This window comes from Notamacropus eugenii, chromosome 1 (assembly GCF_028372415.1).
Source record: "Notamacropus eugenii isolate mMacEug1 chromosome 1, mMacEug1.pri_v2, whole genome shotgun sequence".
NCBI lineage: Eukaryota > Metazoa > Chordata > Mammalia > Diprotodontia > Macropodidae > Notamacropus > Notamacropus eugenii.
Genome location: NC_092872.1, coordinates 244,809,268 through 244,828,232, shown reverse-complemented (window position 1 = coordinate 244,828,232; position 18,965 = coordinate 244,809,268). Strand labels below are relative to the sequence as shown.

General features: G+C 40.1%; 1 pseudogene; it reads left to right on the top strand.

Moving 5' to 3' along the window:
• The first annotated feature begins 3,473 nt into the window (after positions 1-3,473).
• The window catches only part of LOC140514343 (transmembrane protein 202-like), an 80,586-nt pseudogene continuing 65,094 nt past the window's right edge, over positions 3,474-18,965 (top strand).

The window sequence follows — 18,965 nt, the reverse complement described above, 5'->3', positions numbered from 1 at the left end:
ACAAGCATTTATTAAACACCTACCACGTGCCAGGTAAGTGCTTTACAAGTATTATTTTATTTGATCTTCATAATAAACTTTGGGGTATAGGTGTTAATTATCCCCATTTTACAGTTGAAGACACTAAGACAGGCAGAGGATAAGTGACTTGTTCAAGGTTATACAGTACTTACTTATACAAGTAAATCACTAAGGCCAGATTTTAATTTAAATTTCCTGACTTCAGCTTCTATCTCTGCTGTGCTGCCTGACTGTGTGTGTGTTTGTGTATTTATATGTGTGTATGTGTGTGTGTGTGTGTAAGAGAGAGAGAGAGAGAGAGGGAGGGAGAGAGGGAGGGAGGGAGGGAGAGAGAGAGAGGGAGGGAGAGGGAGGGAGAGAGAGGGAGAGATGAAGAAGAAGAAGAAAAAGAAGAAGAAGAAGAAGAAGAAGAAGAAGAAGAAGAAGAAGAAGAAGATGATGATGATGATGATGGTGATGGTGATGGTGATGGTGATGGTGATGGTGATGGTGATGATGGTGATGATGGGAGTGGAGGGAAGGAAAGAGGAGGGAAAGGAAGGGAAGGGAGAAAAACATGCAATGAGGTCTAGGAATTAGTATGTAGGAATTAGAATGTAGAAATCTCAGGAGTTAGAATGTAGAAATCTCAGGAATTTCTAACTTAGTACCAACATATACATCCATCCAAAATGGCAACTATAGCTTGAGAGTACAATTCTGATAACTCTAAAACCAGAGACACATAAGCATTCCTATGAAGTAAGGGGAAAAGTGAATCTCTGTCTGTTGTCCTCTGATAACCTGGAGAACAGTACTACCAGCTGTTGCTCCTTATATCAGGAAAAATAAAAAGTAAGAGAGGGTAAAAAATTCAGAAGACTTACATGTCATTAAATCTTGTTCAACTCTGGCACTCTAGTTGAGTAATATATCAAGATCCTAACTGAGTTCCTTTTTTTTAAAATCTATCTTAAACAAGATAGGAGTCAGTGTTTTCAAGGTTGTAGTATAAAACATAAGAACTTTGTTTAATCTATATGTATGTATTTTAAAAACTCTAGAAAATGATCAATAAGGAGTACAAGTGAAATAAAAAGATTGTCATATTATCTGACAAAATGAAAAACTACTATAGTAGAGGGTAAGTTAACTCTAACAAGCATAAACTTAAATGTAAGTGGATCAAATTCCCTTATAAAAAGAAAAGGTATTAAGAAATGGATTTTAAAACACAATCCATCCTATGTTGTCATAGGAAACACATCTAATAATAAAAGATATACATAGATTTAAGATATCAGGATGGATTGAAATTTATTGTTTTGTATCTTAAGAAAATCTAGAATTGCCACATTTGACAAAGTTGAATTCAAATTAAAAAAGCATTAAGAGAACTGTCAAAAGGAATTCCATTATACTTAAAGGAACCATTGATAGAGTATTTCAATAATATTCTTAACATCTATACACAGTGAGGGGAGATGATTGGAGTAGATGACCTCTGAAATCTTTCCACCCCTAAAGTGATGATCCTATAATCTCTTGTCTTGATAGGTATAATAGGCTACTTTATGAAATGAGAAATTGTTACTAATACAAAAGCAACAGAATGAGGCCCTCTAGATACATAGAAAACTATGTGTCTGAGATGCTGAGATTTGTCTGAGATGCACACACACACACACACACACACACACACACACACATTCATTCATTCATTCATTCACTCACTCACTCTTCACAGGAACATTTACCCGAATTAGAGCTTCATGTGGCAAGTCTAAATTCACAAAATCAAGCTGAGTTATAGGAATTTAGTGCAGCAGGAAACAACATTATGCTTAATTTTTTATCAAAGAAATTGATGGGTTGATAGGCAGAGTTTTAGACATAAAGTTAGTCTTTTCCTACATATGATTTAAGAGATTCCAGAAAGAGATTGCCAAAAATATTTCTACCCACCTGGCACAATACCTGAAATTCTGTCACTAGAGATTCATTCTTCTGAGTTAATAAGATCTCTTTTCAAATATAAACATCCCCGAAAGGACAAATTTAACTGCTATTATTAAGTCACCTCTTCGAGTGAAACTGTTAATCAGGTTTCTCTCCCTTTCCTCCTTGATAGCTAACTAAAAAAGTACAACCATAATTGTCTTTCTATTGAACATTAAAAGACAGTAAACTATCAGTTAGGCTAGATGACCTCCTAGGTCCTTTCACACTCTGGAGCCTATGATTCTAAGAGTTAGAATGTGTTAGACATATATGTGATAGAAAAGTTCAAAGGAGAGAGATATCACTGTAGGCTGGACTAGTAAGGGAAAGCTGGATGAATAAAATGAGATATGGATGCTGAGTCTCGAAGGAAGAATCAGAAGTCCAGAATCTCAATACAGAATATAAAAGGGGCTGGAATTTCAAATGAAACAGAATGGCATCTGCAGCTAGGTGACCAAGTGGATAATGTATCCAGCCTGAAGTCAAGAAAACACTTCATGAGTTCAAATCTTTGCTCAGACACTTACTGCGTGATTCTGCACAATTTGTTTAATCCTATTTGCCTCAATTTTCTCATCGATGAAATGAGCCAGAGAAAGAAATGGCAATCCACTCCAGTATCTTTGCCAAGAAAACAGCAAGAATGGGGTCACCAAGAGTCAGACTTGACTGAACAACAAAAAGCATCAGGAAATGTGCTGAAGTGGAAACTAGAATAGTGAATGTAATAAGGAAAATAATGGCAAATAAGATCAGGGCTATCGATTCCTAATCTAATAAGGGCCTGGATTTTAATCCTCACTCTGCCAATTACTATCTATTAACGTTGAGCAAGTAACTGAACCTCTTTGGGCCTCAGTTTTATTCATCTGTAAAATAAAGAGATTGGGTTGGATACCAGCCCTAAGTCTATGATCCCATGATCCCATGATCTTCTAGCTTTATTCACTCTTTGGACTTTTGTTCCTCCTCCTCATCAGCCTTCTCACCTCATAGATGCCTCTGCCCTGAAACCTGCCATCAGGATCAGTGCATTGATAACCCAGAACACCACTTCATGAAGGGAGCCAACCATAATAACTTTATTCCAGGCTCAACTCACTCTGGGTTTGTGTTTCCTCTCCAGCAGCCTTGTCCTGGTGTCAGTGCCTTTCCTTTCCCCATCTTCAGCCCTCCTGCCTTTTCCATCTCCCCTTTATGTGAATGGAAGTGCATCGAGAGTAGAGACCATATGGCTTGCTTACATTTGTATCCCCATCCTTTAGCACAGTGCCTGGAACATGGCAACAACTTAATAAATGCCCTGTCTATCTGTATATCATGACCCTTTACTGTTCAATTTAAGTTGAACTATGAGAGAAGTCAGGCATTTCCCTTGTGCCCTAGCCTTTATATCTTTTTCTTGGAAACTGAAAATAGAGGAGAAAGAGGAACAGCCTATTGCATTGAGAATTTCCCAAATTTGCTTCATGAAAAACATCAACAAACTAGAAGGTGCCAAGCAGAAGGCACATCTAGATGATAAGGACCTTGAAGACCTTTGTGGCAGCCAGAAGTGTGGTAAGAGCACTGAACTTGGAACCAAGAAGACCCAAGTTCATATCCCACCCTTGACACTTATTAGCTGTGTGTCCCTCAGCAAGTCACTTAAAAATCTCTTGTTCTCAGTCACCTCATCTTTAAAATGGGGATGATGATACCATCTATCCCATTGACTTTTATAAGGATCAGATGAGATCGAATATACAGTGATTTGCAAACTTTCAAGCTTTATAGAAATGCTATCTACTATTATCTGCTGAAGAAACTGAGGATATATAGCCTATAGAAAGGAAGACTTAGAGGAATGGGATCACTAGCTTGAAGTGTTTGAAGAATTAGCCTATAGAATCAGTCAACTAATCAACCAGCAAACATTTCTTTAGCACCCACTACATTGCAGTCACTTTAATGGATGCTAAGGATGCAGAGATAAAAATGAAGTGGTCCCTATCCTCAAAGAATAGAAGACAGATCAGATGTACCTTGCATGGCCCCAAAAGATAGAACCAGAAACAATGGATAGAAATAGAAGAGAGGCAGATTTTGGTTCCAGGTAAAGAAAAAATTCTAAACAAGCAGAGCTATCCCAAAGCACAATGAACTGACTCAGATAGTGGTAGGTTCCCCCTCAATGTTGTTGTTGTTTGGTCGTGTCTGACTCATCATGATCCCATGGACCACAGCACACTGATACTGACGATGGCTTTTTCTTGACAAAGATACTGGAGTGGTTTGCCATTTCCTTCTCTGGTGTGTTAAAGCAAGCAAATTAAGTGACTTGCCCAGGATCACACAGCTAGTAATTAACTGAGGACAAATTTGAGCTCAGGTGTTCCTGACTCCAGACCAGCATTCTATCCACTGAGCCACCTCTTCCCCTTCGTTACAGATATTCAATCAGCAACAGAATGACCACATATCCAATGTGTTGCAAAAAGGGATCCTTAGAGGTTGCATTAGGTGACTTCCTTGCTCCCTTCCAGTGCAAAGGATTTGAGAGGCTATAGAAACTTTCTTACTATTGTGTAAAGCAGCTAGTGGTTATGTTTTTTGGCCCTGTGGAAGATGAATGGCTTTGAAAAGAAATATCACTCGTAACACTTAAAAACTGAGACAAATTTTCCTTAGCAACTCAAGTTCAAATTATGAGAAGGCATTCCTGTGAAACCACAGTCTCTCAATCATCCTGAAACCTTGGTTAGAACTCAGGACTGTGGAACCCTAAGGAGTAATAAAAGATACCGAATGTTCTCTAAACATCAGGAGGTGGGATAAGACAAATCCAAACACTGAGGCAATGGTCTTGGAAGTCATACAAACCCAGGAGTGGCAGAGAATCAATAAAAACAGCAAACCATCCTCCAATGATCATGCCTTGAGGTGTAGAGAGAAACAGCTCATTGCATTCTCATAAATTAACTGAGTACTGGCCAACTCAAGTCACTATCTCTGTGTCCATGGGGCTCAAGCCACAGACCCGTGTATCCATACTGAGGGAATGTCCCTCAAGTCTATAAATCTGAGGGAGATGTTCTGATTAGGATCACTTCAATAGTGATCTCAGATTTCTCAGTGGTTCCAAAGTGTTGTTTTACTAAGGGATTTCAGCAACTTAGCGAAACTTCTAAGTATAAGAATAGGAGAGGGATGAAACAATCTGTTCTACAAAACTTTTGGCCCACTGAGTAGAAAAGGCTAACGTTCGAAGAGCAAAACCAAAGGGGACACAGGAAGAGACCTGGAAGGCAAGATCTTCTAGTCCAACTTTCTCATTTTTCAGTTGGGGAAACTGAGGCTCAAAAGAGCAGAGTCACTTGCCTATAATCATACAAAGTCAAAATTCAAGACCTTTTCTGTATTGGTGCCCTTCTCATTTCACCAGGTTTTAAGGGTGTCCTTAATCTTAAAAGTCAAGTGAAATACAACAAAAAATACCCCAAATTAGTCAACACTGATAGTCCAAACATACTATCTTATACCAAGGATAGGCATTCAATGAGTTTCATTAAATAGCAAAGGAGTCAGAAAATCCTAGACTTACATTTTGAAGCTCTGCTCACTTTAATTCAACAAGCATTTATTAAGGACATAATAAGTATTGGGCACTGTGTTAAGCTATGGGAATACAAAACTAGAGCTTGCTTCTGGGAGAAGACATTCTGTGTTGGTGGGCGGAGTGGAAAAAGTCTCTTCCTACTGACTTCCAAGTCAGAACTGTTCATATCTTTAAACCTACCTGAGGAAGGCACTGTCACTCTCTCTTGTAGGGGTGAAAGAATCACTGAATGGCATGAAGCAGTAAGAAAGGAAGGGCCTAAGGATACCAACCCCTTTCCCCTGGGCTCTGTGACCCTGAGAAATCAGCTTGTGGTCTTCATGTTTTTTGTTTATCCTTTGCAGTTCTAAGTGCACAGAGTGGAGTCCCTGATCCAGGAATTCAAGCCACAGATTCCATGCTAAATGTTGCAACCAACCCATTGGGGAAACCCTAAGAAGCCAGGGTCCCAAGACACAAGCCCAAGGGGTCTTTGTACTTGAGTAATGTTATATAATAAGTAAATCAAATTGTGAACCTAATCTTCCTCCCTTTCCCACTCCTAGATTCCTAGGCAATACAGAGGAGATTGTCTCTAAGACATAATTGGGGAAAATGTTTGTATGTTATAGCTTTGAAGTCAATATTCCTTTGTAAAAACTAATCTGACTCTAATGCGGTTAAATGGAACTGAGGTATTTGGAGTCTTAAAAATGGGGGCTTGAGTCAGTAGCAAAGACTAGACACCTCTCAACCCTCTTAAGGTACTGGAGAACCATGAAGAAGGAGTGAAAATGTAAACACACCTGGGGAAGCAGGGAGCAGAGAATTGCTATTACAAAAAATGAGATGGTCTCGGCCCTGAATATATTCTATTGGGAGGAAACAACACATGGAGAGGAAGCTTTTTGTATACAGATAAGTGTATACAAAATGTTATTCAGATGAGGAGAGCATAACCAATGAGAAGCAATCTGGAAAACCTCATGTAGAAGTAGCCTCTTGAGCAAGTTAGGGACTCTAAAAAGAGGAAGTAATAAGGGAAAAGAATAGAAGGCATGGCAGAGGCAAAGAGTCAAGAGATAGAAAGTCATGTACCAAGAAAAGCAAATAAGCCAATTAGCTGAAACGCAAAGTACCTGAAAGGAAGTAATGTGAAGTCAAGGAAGAAAGTACAGGTTGTTAAGGGCTTTCAATGTCAAACAGGAGATTGTGTTTTATCCCTGAATGAATAAGGTACCAATGAAACTTTTTGAGAAAGGAAGTAATGTAGTTACAACTGAGCCTTTACTTGTTGGGTATGCAGACTAAGTTTATCATCAATATGGCAAACCCATGGAAGGACAGGGTAGAAGGAGGTAGAGGAACCAGTCTGTGCACCGATCCAGGTGGGAGCTAGAGTTTCCATATAGTGTGATCAGGCCTGTGAGGGGTAGTTGCACTTGCAGTCTGGCTGAAATAGGGAAATCCAATCTCAAAATAAAATAAAAACTATGTTTGAACTGAGTCTTGAAGAAAGGAAGGGATTTTAAGAAACTGAGTGAGAAGAGGCGGAAGTTCATTCCAGCCAATGGGAATGGTCTATACAAAGCCACAGAGACAGGAGAGAGAGGGTCATGTGTGATTAAGAGCTAGAAAGTCAGTTTGGCTACCTTGTGGAACATAAGATAAGTCATGTATTTGAATCTAGAAGGATAAATTGGTGTCAGATGGTTAAGGACTTTAAATGACAGAGGTGTTTGTATTTTATCCTAGAGGCACAAGGAAGCCCCAGAGTATATTGAATATGGGTTTGACATGGCCAGACCTAGACTTAAGGAAAACCACTTTGGCAGCTCCATGGGTGGTGGATTGGAAAGAGGGAGAGTGGAACAAGGAAGTCAATTAGCAGGTATTGCAATTGTCCAAGCAAGAGGTGATGAGGGCCTGACCTGGGGTGGTGATATGTGAGTGGAGAGACAGAGATACATGGGAGGAATATTGTGGAAGCAGCAACGACAAGATTTGGTAACTGGTTGGACATGGAGGTGAGAGAGGACAATGAGTCAATAGTGATGCCACTGTTGTAATTCTATAAAGACAGCAGTGCCTTCAAGAAAGAGAGAAGTCCAGGGAGGGTATGTCTGGGGAAAGAAAACAAATTCTGTTTTGGATGTGTTGAATTTTATATGGAGAGAGAGAGAGAGAGAGAGAGAGAGAGAGAGAGAGAGAGAGAGAGAGATAGGTAGATAGATAGATCTAGGAGTCATCTTTATGGTGATGATGATTAAATCCATAGAAGCTGATGAGGTCAGCAAATGAGAGAGAGTATAAGAAGAGAAGAGGGCAGCATCTTGGGGCACATCTACACTAACGGAACACATCATGGATGATGAAACAAGCCCTTTGTGTGGTACACTTGTTGTAGGCTAAGCCTAAATTTGGATATGTCCCAAAGATTCAAAGTTTTATGTAGGTTTCTGCTTTTTAATACAGCAGGCACTCATGAAAAACAAACTCAGATTTTAAGTTGCTTTATTAATTAATCATTAAAAGCAAAAAATCCAAGAATAAAATTATATAAAATACAACTCTCTTTCTGCAGACCCCAGATAGGAAGTCACTTCCCAGTAGCAGGAACTCAGGAAATCATCTCTGACTACCTCCCTCCCTGCGCCAGGCTAATCCTATTCTTAGTTCCAGTCCCCAGGTGGAATAAAACACCAGATAGAGCTGAGCTAAAAGGATGTTGGAGGACCACCACAACAGTCACAGGAGCCTCTTGAACCCACCAAAGTGCCTACTAATACTGGTGTTAGACTGAAAATTCTGGGAGATGTGGGAACTGATGGTCACCAGGACCAGATTATATTCGCCAGTAAAGGACTTGGTGATATGAACTTCAAAAATGGCAGTTCTTAGCTTTGTAATGGGCTGCCATTGAAAAGTTCAATGACAAGTTTTACGAAGCTAAATTTCAAACAACAAACAACAATTCATTGGCATAGTTTGATTTGTGACAGATTAATTGCTACATGCCAGAGTTGGGTAGTAGTACCCAACAACTATGGATTAAATATACACTATCAGCCTAGGCAGCTAGGTGGCTTAGTACCCCTGGGAGTCAGGAAGATCCGAGTTCAAATTTGACCTCAGATTCTTACTAGCTGTGTGACCCTGGACAAGTCACTTAGCCTCTGCTTGTCTTAATCCATTGGAGAAGGAAATGGTAAACCACTCCAGTGTCTTTGTCAAGAAAACTCAATGCACAGTGGTCCAATGGGCCACAAAAAGTCAGACATGACTGAACAATTGAACAGAAACAGTCAGCCAAGAAAGATTAAAGTAGATGCAGATACTCCATCCCATGGACCATATGGCACTGAAGCTATGCTGATTCCCTTAGCAAGGGAGAAAGCTCTCTTTGATACTCAGGGAGCTATATCAAGAAATACAGATAAATATTCTGCACTTCTACCAGATTTGGGGGAGAATAAGAGAGGACTCTCTTAATAAGCTTCCCCTTCATTGCCTCATCTCAATTGTCCTTGAATGACTAGCAGAGAGAGCAAAGGCTTGATGAATGACTATGAGAAGTGATAGAACATAAAAACAGAAGCATAAGCTTACTCCCCTCAAAGTCACGTTAATTATTAAAACAATGGAAGAAGCTGGAGCTGTGTAAAGTAAGGCATCCCCAAACTCAATACCAGGAGCTGGCATTATCCAAGGCAATCCTCTATATGGTCATTGTAGCTCTGAAGGATACTTTGAGTATTTGGGACAAGGGAGGACACTTGAGCTGTCAAGAAATAGATTTTACTGACCCACATAGCAGTGAATGTCTTCAAGAAGTGGGAGACATGCCACTTTCAAAGGAAAGTACTGCCAACTTTTGCTACATAATTGGAGAGTTTCAATGCCCACAAGTCTTCAGAGCTTGTGGGTGCAGACTTTTTGTCCCTGAAAATAGATGGTAGCAACATGAGTCAGTAAGTGCCTACCATGTGCCAGGCACTGTGCAAAGTTCTTAGGATACAAAGAAAGGTAAAAGATGGTGGCTGCCCTCAAGGAGTTTACATATCATGAACTCCCACTTCCAAGTGATTGCTGACCATTTTACTCATTACATAAGGGCATATAAAACCAGAAATAGAAAGCTTCCACAATGTCACAGGAGAAATATGTTTCTGAATATAGTCTCTCTGCTAAGATCCACTGCATTCAAGGTAGTGATTTTGAAGGCAAACTATTAAAGAAAGGATTGGCTTTGGCAAGAATCAAGAATTCTAAAACCACATCCTACTACCCTCAGGGAAAGCTGCAGTCACACAGTGCTCATTATGCTAGGCACTCTGTAGCCTATGAAGAAATCTCAGTGGAGTAAACTTGTGGCATTTCCAATACATGCATACTTATGGTGCTACCAGAAACAAAGCCTCAAGCTTTACTTTCTGCCAGCTGACTGGGAGAGAATAACATTTGCCTATTGATTTGCACTTTGGAGTCTCAGAAGATGGAAAAGACATAAACTCATAACCAGTAAGTCTCTCAGCTGAGAGCAGCTGAAAAAAGCCTCCATCGAATTCAGAAAATCTCTAATAAGAACAAGTAATAGCATGATGCTTTTATTTGTTGCCATGGTCTTTATTAAGGTGCTAAGGTTCTGCTAAGAAATGTTGTAGATCAAGTAACATACAAGATAGCGGACCAATAGAAAGCCATTCCACTTGATAAAGTAGTTACAAGATTGGGCCACTTGCCAGGTGGCAAAAATAGACTCAGACAATGGTCCTAGCCCTATAAAGACAAGACACTAAATAAATGAATAAACAAAATAAAGACAATGTGCCTCAGTCATCTATTGTCCACTGGGGAGTCAGCGGCAATGATGGACAGATAGTGAGCTTGTGAAAAGAAAAGCCCCCTCGGTGAGAGACTGCTAGTGTTAGACTAAGGATTCTCATCCTTTGTAGTGTCATAGACTCCTTGGCAGTCTGCTGAAGTCTACAGAACCCTTCTCAGAATGATGTTTTTAAATGCCTAAATTAAAATACACAAGATTACAAAGGAAGGAAGGGAGGGAGGGAAACGTTGGTCTGGTCATCCTCTAATGGAAGTGTTGGAGGAAAATTTAGAGATCATTCAGTCTGAGGCTTTAAGAAAAAACAGGGCCTATGCAGATGTTTCTTCTTATCTCTCTTTCCAGATATATTTCACTTTTGAAAAGTAAACACTTAAGTTTAAAATGAATTTTAAAATTTACAAAAAAAGAAAATACCTATTCCTGTTCCTGGTCCACACTCCCTCCTCCCACCCCTCCCTCACAACACCTCCAAATTCTTTTCTGTTAGATCATGTTTATTAAGTGTGAGGTCTTTCCTGCCTCAGGGCTTAGATCCCAGGGTCATTGACCTTGCCAGTAATCTACCAGATAACCTGGACCTAATAATCTATAGATTTACTCCAATATTTACAGCAGAGCTGTGTCTAAGGGCAAGAAAATGTTCCCTATTTCAGTCACCAGTCAGAGAGGAGGCAGAAGAAACAAAGATCCCTTTCTAATTCTCCTTCTCTCACTTTCCCGTTCCCATCAGAAAGGCCAAGAATACCATATGTGGGTAACACAAAAAACAGAGCTTCCATCTCCCTTAAATATGGTGGTTGTCCTTCATCTTTGAAAAGGACCAAAATGGCATCACCATTGTAAAGTGAAATTTCAGTGCGTCCCACTGTGGCTGATCAGACCAATATGACCTTGGAATGCTCTACCACAGGTTGGGCACAGATAGTTCATTTGACTATTTGGGGTGGATATCCCAAATTTGAGCATCCTGCATTTACCTTGTGCTGTCACAATTCTGCTTTGCTCAAAGAGCACAGCACCTTTTCTTACATGGGCATGCCATGCTGAGCAATCCTGTGCCAGTGTCTCCCATGTTGCACAGTCAAATCCAAAGTTCTTGAGAGAGAGACCTTGAGAGTATCCTTGTGTCATTCCTTCTGGCATTGTGATTGCCTACCCCATGCAAGTTCTCTATAAAATAGTCTTTTTGGCAAGTGTACATTTTGCATTAGAACAATGTGACCAACCCATCAGAGCTGCGCTCTCTGAAGCATAATTTGAATACTTAGCAGTTCAGCTCAAGCAAGAACTTCAGTGTCTGGTACCTTATCCTGCCAGGTGATCCTCAGAATCTTCCTAAGACAGTTTAAATGGAAGCAATTCAGTTTCCTGGCATGGCACTCACTGGTAGACTGTCCATGTTTCACAAGCATATAGCAACGAGATCAGCACAAAGGCTCTGTAGACCTTTAATTTGGTAGTCAGTCTAATACCTCTTCTCTCCCAAACTTTTCTTCGGAGCCTCCAAACACTGAGTTAGCTCTGGCAATGCGTGCATCAACCTCATTGTCAATGTGTACGTCCCTGGAAAGTACACTATCAAGATAAGTGAACTTATCCACAACATTCAAAACTTCTCCATTTGTTGTAACCAATGGTTCCACATATGGAAGGTGTGGTGGTGGCTGATGGAGCACCTGTGTTTTTTTGGTGTTAATTATTAGGCCAAAATTAGCACAGGCAGCAGAGAATTGATCCATACTTTGCTGCATCTCAGCTTCTCCCTTAAATAATAGGGGAAGAAAACTTCGATTTGGATCCTTTGTGTCAGGGTGGGGACCAAGGCATTGGAAAGGGCTGAATTATCCATGTGGGCTTACTGCATAGGCTAGCTTCAGTGGGTCACTGTCTATCACTCAATGTATTTTATAGTCTGTAGGTTAGTCCTAAAGAAAATTCAAAGTCCAATCAAGTGTCTTTGCTTGGAGAGCTTAAAGGAAGATCTATTTGCCTTGGATCCTTCATAGTAGTCCCTCATCACTACAGGTCTCCTGGAATAAAGTATATGGATTCTACATTAACTGGGATAGAAGAGAAGCAGATGAGCCAAAATAGCAGATACCAGCTAAAAGCATTTACATTTCATATGGTTAGGATAATGTTAAAATGTTTTGACATAACTCAAGCATGGACCAATGGAGATCAGAGCACCATGGCTTCCAGACAAATGGAACCACCAAAGGACACCAGCTAGGACTAAAAACATGTTTTGGCTAAAGAAAAAACAAAGAACCAAGAGTTATACTTAGGTCCAGACCCTCATTGCTAGGTATCTATCTATCTATCTATCTATCTATCTATCTATCTGTCTGTCTGTCTGTCTATCTATCATCTATCTATCTGTCTGTCTGTCTATCTGTCTGTCTATCTATCTATACATACAATTACATAGACAAATATGTATACTTACCTGTGTATGTATGTGTGTTTGTATAAATTCACTTAAACTCCTCCCTGCAAGCCTTTTCTACTTATCTTGTTATCCCACTCAGGCTTCCAACACGGATGATGATGATGATGATGATGACGACGACAATATAAGCTAGCATTTGTGTAGCATTCACAAATATTATCTTATTTTACCCTCACAACAACCCTATTCACTTCTTTATCCTTGCTTATATTTTCCTCTCTTCCCTTTCCCCACCACCTAGCATTAAGCCCCACCCACACATTGCCTTGCCTCTAAGCAATCTGCTACTATACCTTCATTTTCAAATGTACAGATTCTCAGGGTTAGAAAGATTCCCCCAAAGATCATCCAGTTCAACCTACACTTAATTAAGTCACTCCAACAAGCATTCCATCAGGATGTAAGTTTTTTATGGACAGGAACCTTTTTTTATTTTGCTTTGTATCCTAGGACTTAATAGGAAGCACTTAATAAACGCCTATTGGTTAATTGATTTTTTGACCACCAACCTCTTCCCAAAGATGTCTGGGAAAGAACCTACCACCTTATAAGACATCATCATCATCCTCAATATCAATATTCTAGTAATATTTTCACCTCTTATTTCCTTTCTTTCCCTATCTCATTTCTCTGTTTCCTTCCTTCCCCTCCCTTCTGGCTTGCTCTGAGTCTCTCTCTTCCCTCATCCCACCTACCAGCCTCTCTCTCACCCTAGCCAGTCCCAGTGGATTATGTCTCAGTTTTAATTTACTCCAAAGTCTCCTCATGCTCTCCACCAATAGCACCAAAATGATGCTTTAAAATTATTGATAGAAACTGACCCAGTCCTCTTTCCCAACTCCTCCCTGCAGTTTGGGCTGCTAAGGAGCTTCCTAAATCCTGCTGAAAATGGGATTGATCAACCCCAAAGCTCCACACTGGTTTCCCTGGCATAAAGAAAAGACTTTGAAAAGGATTTAGATCAAAGTATCATAAAAATGCCTGAACCTATTAATTAAGGAAAGGAAAAGAGAGGAAACCTTTAAGAAAGTTTGGAGCCTGGGAGATTGCTGACCCAGACCTTCCAAAGTTAACTGAAAAGGCCATGTAACTAATGGGGGAGCAGGGACAAAATCAATAAAACTCTTGTTTCTTGGCTCCTAAAACCCAATCCATGAACTGACCCAGCACTCTGGGCTCATTCCTCAGTGTCCATGGGTTGTTCATTTATTCAGACTGAAATCATCCAAATGTTTTCAAAGAGGCTTAGAGCTTAGGAGCAAGAGGCCCCTTTGGCCAGGAGAGATCCCAGACAAACCCCTAAGGTTCACATTTAGTTTAAAACAATGAACCCAAGAATTTTGAGTGGGTTCTACTCTTGGCGCAGGGCCCTTTCCCCTTCTAGTATTTACAGATGCTCCATTCTGTGGTTCTCTGGTTCAATGATTAGCACCATCTCCTGAAACAGAATAAGAAACAATCCATACAGGTGAGAAAATATGCATATTTAGTGGAAGGGATCAGATATGGAACATACATTTCATACCAATGACTAGATTACTGGCCTGGTATTGTCCATGGGACAAGGTACCAAGGTATCAAAGAAGTTATGTTTTCTATCATTTGTTCTAATTATCACAAAGAGATTTCCGTCAATATCTCTCTGGAAAATACTAAGGCACAGAAAATAGTCCTAGAAAATGCCTCATTTTACAATTAAAGAAACCAAAACCCAGAAAAGTTAAGTGACTTTCCCAGGGTCATACATACAGTAACTGACAGAAGTGAGATGTAAACCCAGGTCATCCAGTTGCAGAGCCAGGGGTCATTCCACTCCACTGCCAATTTTTTTAAGACCTCCAAGGAAAAAGATTCCATAAAAGTGCCCCAATGTTGAAAGCCCCCTGTCACAAAGTTCCTCTTTACATCTCATTTCCTTTCATTCTGTCCTCCAGGGAGGAGAACAGCTGGTTGCCAAAAGCCTGCCCAAAAAGACAGGGGTTTTTTTGTGGGTTGTGCTAACAACCCATGCTGACAGATTTCCTGTGTTCTCCTTGTTATGTTTCCTGTGTTGTGTCTCTGTTAGGGAGCATAAAAGCTAGGATTCTAAAGCAGATACACAGGCAGGAACTAAATTCAGTGAAATCTATCCTCCTGTTGACCTGAAGGACTGTGGAAGATCACAGCTCATGCTGTAACATTCAAAGGCGAAGGAGTCTCTATTTCCCAGGGTTATTGTGAGGATCAAAGGAGATAATAATGATAGAGTGTTTATCATAGTGCCTGGCACATAGTAAAAATATTAGTTATTATCATCATCATCATTGCCACCAGGATAATAAAATAATAACTGGGACTGTGCCCTATTTATGGGATACATTTATTGCAGATTTCTTATTAATAATACACAGCTACTCCCAAACCCACGAGTGCCCTATATAGAGTCTCCCAAAAGTCTTCATGAAATTCAAAACTCAGAACAGCTTAAAAGTACAAAAAGACCTTTTGTTATTGTTGTTCAATTGTGTCCAAGTCTTTGTGAACCTATTTGAGGTTTTCTTGGCAAAAATACTGGAGTAGTTTGCCATTTCCTTCTCCAGTTCATTTTACAGATGAGGAAACTGAGGCAAATAGGATTAAGTGACTTGCCCAGGATCACACAGCTAATAAGTGTCTGAGACCAGATTTAAACTCACGAAGATGAGTCTTCCTGATTCCAGACCTGGTGTTCTATTCGCTACACCACCAAAGTACCCAGTGCATATATAATTAATATCCTTTTTACAGAAGGAGATTCTAAAGTTCAGAAGAAATTACTTAACTTACTCAAGCTCACACTGAGAATGAAGATCAAATCCAGACTGGAGCCAATCTCTTCCCACTACATAAGAGCTTGGGAAAGTAGCCAAGAAGAGTGAATAATTAGATGCATTTAATTAGGAAAGACTTTATGAAAAAGATAGGTTTGGGGCTGGACTTTATTGAGAAATAGGGGAAAGATCTTCATAGGAATGATTCAATATCATCTTCATTCCCTTCCCCATCATTCATTTTCACATGAAGTGGAATGTTTTTGCCAGGACAAAAATAGATGAGGTATCAGAAGAGAAAGTAGCACAATCCCCAGAGAATGACACCTATATACCTAGAGAGATTGTGGTGGAAAGAAAGCCCACAAAAAAAGTGCCATGGACACAGAACTGTGGAAGTGGGGCTGGTAAGAGAGCAGGTCCATGCAGACCAATGGAACACCACGAAGTACAAAATCTGAGGGCAGAGGATACTAGACTACCCAAGAAGAAAATGTATATATCCCTAAGGATGTTCATCCCTGTGGGCAAAGATCATTCGCCCTCCCATAGTTACAGCTCTATGGAAAGCCACTCTGAGACAGATCTAATAATAGAGAGCCAGAAACTAGAGCCAATGTGCCTTAGCTCCTGAGTTACAATGGTGATAGGTGATTAATGATGACAACTCTGAAGTCCAACTACATTCTCAAAGGTTTCCTTTTGTTAAGTCTCATGTTTCAACAATTAAAATCTTTATAAAATACATGGTCGTCCTAGCTGCTATGAAATACTACCTAAAACAGATTGGGGCTTAATCTTTTTCAAAGTTCTTAAAAATATAACTACCGATGGTAATTCAATTATGCTGCTATGGTATTAAGTGAAGTAAAGGTCTAAGGAAGGTGGGGAAAATCACATTTTTGTACACAGCCAAAATTCTCATACATGCATAGTCCATTTGCCTGAGTTTGGGGGAGGAGGGTTTTCTAAGTCTCCTGATTATTCAGTATTTCCCCCCTGCCTCAGTCAAACTCTTAGGGGAATGGAGAAATTATTTTTATAATTCTGAAAAAGCAACCTCTATTCATTGGAATATAAGCTCCAGGAGAGCAGAGATTGGTTTTGCCTTGTTTGCACCCTTAACACTTAGCTCAGGGCCTGGCACATCATAAATGCCTGTTGACTGACTGAAGAGAACTGGTTAGAATGGAGCAAGCCCTTCTTGGTAAGTCTTCCTAGAACCCTGAGGGTTAGAAACTGCCTCAAAGTTGAGATCCCATTTTTCCCTTCCTCTTCTCCCAATAAAAAACCATGAAGAGGCCAATGATAACTCATATTCTGGCAGAGTGGACACTGAGCAAATGTACCTGGAAGGGTCTCATCATGCACTTAAGTCACTCACACCACTTAACAGTCAGTCACCAGTCAGTATCACTTTTCAGTCTCTGTTGACTAGAGTTAAGATTTGAGTCAAACATCTGGTGGTAGAAGCGCCATGGTCCAACATTGGCCCCATGAACGTTGGCCTTTCCTTCATTCTATCTGAATGTATATATATTAAGTTTTCAAAGGAAAAAAATACACATGAGCACACATGAACAAACTGGGTTTTATTGGAACTCTTGGGCCACTGGATTCACAAAAAATAAACATCATTGTGTTGATATCATTTGGTGTTTATAGGAGGGTACATAATCAAGATCCTTTGGAGTTTGAAGGCAACAGCTTTAATCAGTCATAGGATTATAGGTTTAGAGTAGGAAAGAGTCAGCAATTACCCAGGCCAACTGTCTCATTTTCCAGATTACAAAACTGAATACCAGAAAGTCATTTTACCCAAGGTCACAGAAAATATAGAAAAGCTAGGATTCTAACCCAGAACCACTGAATATAAATTCATCACCCTATCCACTGTACCACACTGCTTATATTAATTTCATTCATTCAGTACCTACTATGTGGGGTAATTAAATGGCACAGTGGATAGATCACAGGGCCTAGGGTCAGGATCTGTCTTTGGACACTTACTAGCTGTGCAACCCTGGGCAAGTCAAATCCCTATTTGCCTCAGTATTTTATCTGTAAAATGGGGACAGAGAAGGAAGTGGCAAACCACCTCAGTATCCTTGCCAAGAAAACCCCATAGACAAAGTCCAGGACCGAACCACAACAACCTACTATGTGCCCAAGACTAGTTAGGGAACAGTGGGATATCAAAGGTTGTCGTATCTTGCCCTCAAGGACGAGGCTGGGGAAATGAAACACACTTAAACAACAGCTGAAGAACAATATTTACTGACAAGTGGAGAATCCATTGTTATTCAGAACACAGAATAAACAAGAAAAGCAGGAATCAGTGAGGGCCCCTAGAGTGCTCACTTAGCTCATGAACCTTTAGAAGACAGATAACTCAGCCAATATCAAAAGGAAAAATCATAGGTCCCTGAAGAATAGAGAGGGGGTCCTTTAAGACCAACCATTTTCCCATATCCTCCAAAGCCACTCTACAGGCGTGAGAGAGTAGTGAGGTCTGAGGTTCTCTCATAAATCTCCGGTCTCCCCCAACTTTCTAAGGGACATACCATCATTGACACAAAAAAAATCCATGTCTCAGAAAGGCATTCCACCCTAATCACTCAAGGCTGGGGGAGGCCCTTGTTAATATTGTTTTAATGTGATGGGGCTTGAAGAAATTTACAACGTCCTTGATTGGGTTAAAATTCCAAACAATCAGGCCAAGGGTCCTGCTTTGACATTTAGAGAAAGAAATGCTTAAGCTCTCCTCCTTTCTCCCCCAGGAGCTGTGTGATGTCCTAGAATTTCAACCTAAGTCAATTACTCCTCGGAACCATCTGAGATAGGGCAGAAAATCATTCCTAGGAGCCAGCTGCAAGTCAGTAGATAACCCTCGATGAAACTATCTGTAAGACCCATTGTAACTCTGAAATTCTATTTGTGAATTGTAGTTCTTACTTCAGTAGTTATCAGTGTATAGGAGTTCCCTTTTTCCCGTATCCCTTTTCCCTAAGTTTCCCTTCCCTTCCCCGGAACAAGCATTTTATATAGTATCTATCATGTGCCAGGAACTGTGCTAAATGCTTTATAAATATTATTTCATTCAATCCTAACAACAAGCCTGGGAAGTAAGTGCTACTATTATCCTATTTTACAGATAAGGAAACTTGGGTAAACAGAGGTTAAGTGACTTGCCCAGAGTCACACAGTAAGTGTCTGAGGCCAATTTGAACACAGGGGCTCCTGATTCTAGGCTCAGTGCTCCAACTACTGAGTCACCAATTGCACTATATGCCCAGC